A 3,761-nucleotide genomic window follows, 5' to 3' on the forward strand; every position below is an offset into this window, starting at 1 on the left:
AATTCTCCCTAATAAAGCCTCTGCTGATTGCATCCAGGTACGGTGTCTTGGGAGTTTTTGGGTGGCTGTGACTTCCCAAGACTTGAGTGAGGGTCTCCCGTGTTTGGGGGTCTTCATAACCAGAAGATGGAAAATAAGAGAGTAAATGATAGGAATGCAAGGCTTTGGGTAAGAGATGGGAATGGAAGCCTTCATGTAATTCAGTGACCTCATTTATAGAATCATTATGTGGAAATAGACTCATGAAAGCAAACACAGGGGAAATCCAGGTGAGTGGCATTTAAATCAAAAACAAGCTAGTGGACAACTGTGTTAAAAAGCTGTTACTTGGTAGTAGACAAAAATATTCAGTGATCATGTTTTACTCAGTTCAGACACAACTATTGGAAGTCCATAAAATTCTGGAGTAGGTACCTCCATGCACGTATGAAAGAGAAACACAGGTTAAGACTCAGTGATATAGCCAAGCTGTCAGACTTGAGTTTTGTGGTGCCCTTGTTTAGGTGCATGACTCTAGATAACCTGTCTAGGCACTTTGTTCATTGCTTTCTTCAGAGAAACATTTGGAAAATGTACTAAAATGTCATATACGTTATATGTAAAACAAGAGCTTCCATGCAAGGAACTCATGACACCCTACTTATCAAACTATGTAAAAATATCATTAGCATCAGCAGACACTGGCTTGAGTGCCACAGGTCTGGGATGGAACTATTTTTTCATACGTTGTCCTGCTGGTCTTGGAGGTGGCAGTCTTTCTAAGACTGAGCCGGTGTTGGGTACAAACACTTCTCTAGACTGTAGCTTGTAAAATGAGGGCAAGAGTGATGGACGAATTCATCTCGTAAGTCTCTCTTCTAATTAGGAGAGATGGTCATTCTTCTCGAATGGCTGTTTTGTGCATTTCTTTATATATACATGAATATTACAGATCACACAAAGATTCATGGGAGACTGTAGTAGTACCATTTGGCATATTTATAATGGTTTTGAAAGAGTCTCTAATCATTATGGAAGAAATGAAATGGATAAATTTTGAATTGGAAGAAACTGTGTTGGCAGAATTTTGACAAGTGTGATGCCTTATTACAACTGTTCTTGAACTTTTTGATTCTGACATTTTGGAAGACCTTTTGTAACATTGGTGATTTTTATTGACAAGTTTGTATTTCAGGTGGTAAATTAATAATGGAAATACAGATCAAAAAAAGGATAAAAGAGAAATAGAAAATTGGGAGAATTTTGTGAAAAAGAGATGGTTTAAAAGAAATAAAGGCGGCCGGACAATCATCATTCTAATACAGCTACTTCCTAAGCCACCGATATGAGCCATGGGAAGAGAACCGACATGACCCGGAGATGGCCTCCACCATGGGTTTCCTCTCCAGTCTCCTGAGGATTCCAGGCTGTGTGAGTGAGCAGAAACTGAAGGTTTTCAATAGGGAGCTCCAGGACGCACGACTAATCATTACAAACATCACTGGTTTCCAGAAAAACCATCCAAAGGCTCTGGCTATCGCTGTATCAGTATCAACCACAAGATGGACCCCATCATCACCAAGGTGGCCAGACATATTGGACTCAGCCAGCCCCAGCTGCACCGGCTGCTGCCCAGTGAGCTGACCCTGTGGGTCGATCCCTCCGAAATGTCCTACCACAACAGGGAGGATGGCTCCAGCTGTGTCCTGTATGAGGAGGCCCCGGTAGCTGCCTCCTCTGGGCTCCTCACCTACAAGAAACAGATGATGCTGAGCAAGAACAGCCCCTCAAAGAGCTATGTGATGACCATCTCCAGCTAGATAGGAACCACCCAACCCTGGTACTCCACTGTTCCCGTGCTGCCCTAACAACAGGCCACTGTATACCTCAACCTGGGGAACTGTATTTTTAAAATGAAGAGCCATTTATACATTTTTTTTTTTTTTTTAAAGAAAAGAGGAGAAAAAAAAAAAAAAAAAAAAAAAAGCTGTGGCCTCTCTTTGGAGAGAACTGTTCTTGATCAAGTCTGTTGAGCCAGTGTTTGCCTAGGGGAATGGGTTGGGGATTGGGCTAGCCAAGGTAAAGGGGGATTCTCCGCTGACCTCCCAGGAGGCGGTGAAAGGGAGCAAGGCTAGCAATTGTGAAGGAGAGGGGTCAGGGTCTGCTCTGGGTGACCGTCCCAGCTGGGATGCCTGTATGCCTGGTCCCTCTCTTACTCAGGGGCATTCAAACCTGATCTTAAATTGTACTGCACTGCCTACTCTTCCCTTTTGTTTTTCTGCTGAGACCCTGGGCAGACTGAAAGGCTTCTGTCCCTTCTCCTCTAAGCAGAGTTTCTTGAAACCGTGTCTCATTTCTGATTCTACCCTCGGGGGTCCTGAAGCAGCTGTTTCCCAGCCAGGAATCTTATCTAAACATTTTTGGAGGGTGGGATGTAAGGCGGGTGTGCAAAGACTTTGGGGCTAAGATGGAGAGGAACTGCACGAAACCTTGTGCTTTGCTCTGTGCTGCTTTGTATGGATGGATGGTGATTAATTTAGGGATGATTTGCAATGGTATTTGGGGACACAAAGAGTATCCAATAGGGGTGGGTTTCTGTACCCAACCCTTCCTCTTGGGAACCGCGTGACAGTCTGAATGCTGCTATCTTTATTCCTTTGAGAGGTGGCTCAAAGCTCCAGGGAACTCCGGGTCCTTTCTTACTGCCTTCTCTTCAAGAGCAACCTCCCCCATATCTTCTTTCCCCTCTTTCCTGCGGTTGGGTCCTGGAGGGCCATGTTTCCTAGGACAAGAGTTCTCAATCACTGTGCAATAGTCCCAGGAAGCTCTGAGACTGGGCCTCCCAGCCTCCCACCCGATGGCCTGGTTGGCTTTAGGGACCCACCTTTCTCATTCTTCTGGCGTTCTGACTGGCTGGTGGGCCTTGCGGAGATCTTCCTGGGCCTCAGGGAGGGCACCTGTGGACTGCAGGACTACCTAGTATTCTTGTAGGGCTGCCACAAAGAGCCAAACCTGTGGCACAGCTTTATCTCCTTGCTGCTCAGAGCACCTGTGGGGGAAGTTGCCTCATTCTCTCTCTCTCTCTCTCTCTCTCTCTCTCTCTCTCTCTCTCTCTCTCTCAGTAAAATCCAAATTTATTTGTAGAAGTGTGCAATATTTACTGTTCTGGAGAAAATTGGGAAACACTGGGAAGAAATGGCTTTCCTTCAGGTTTGGTGACACTGAGGGACAGGCTTCTCAGAAGGCCTCGAGTCTCTCAAACTGAAGGACAGAGTTAGAGCCAGCCAGAAGGAGGATCTCCTTCCCTATGTTTCTCCACAGCCATGGCATCCCATGTCCTGGATTTCTCAACTCCTTAGTCTCTACTCACAGGTGCTATTTCCAAACACTCTGCCCATCCTGTTCTAGCACTCCCCAGCTCCGCACAACCTTCACAGGTGACTTCTCTCTTGCTTTAACTTTAACTCTGGGCCCACAGACCCAAGAGCTGTGAATTGAAAGCTGTGAATTGCTCCAGATGGTTCTTGTGTTTTATCCACACACAAGTCCCTGCCTTTTTAGAAGCAGCCTCCTGGTCTCATGCTTAAATCTGGTTTTGACTGTCCACGTTCACTTTAGAAATGATAAAGCCCCAGAGCTGAACTGTTGAGCAGGCCTGTCTCTCTTACTCAGTAAAAATAAGTACTAGTTGTAAGTTTGTATCTATTCTGACAGAAAACACAAAGGTTACTAATTGTATAATAGCGCTTTTATATGGAAGACTGTACAGCTTTATGGACAAA

At 45.2% G+C, this 3,761-nt stretch overlaps 1 pseudogene; it reads left to right on the plus strand.

Annotated features, from left to right (window-relative positions):
• Window positions 1–1,324: 1,324 nt before the first annotated feature.
• On the plus strand, window positions 1,325–1,799 carry LOC117720220 (protein BTG2 pseudogene; annotated as a pseudogene).
• The last annotated feature ends 1,962 nt before the right edge of the window (window positions 1,800–3,761 follow it).

This window comes from Arvicanthis niloticus, chromosome 14, assembly GCF_011762505.2.
Source record: "Arvicanthis niloticus isolate mArvNil1 chromosome 14, mArvNil1.pat.X, whole genome shotgun sequence".
Classification (NCBI taxonomy): Eukaryota; Metazoa; Chordata; class Mammalia; order Rodentia; family Muridae; genus Arvicanthis; species Arvicanthis niloticus.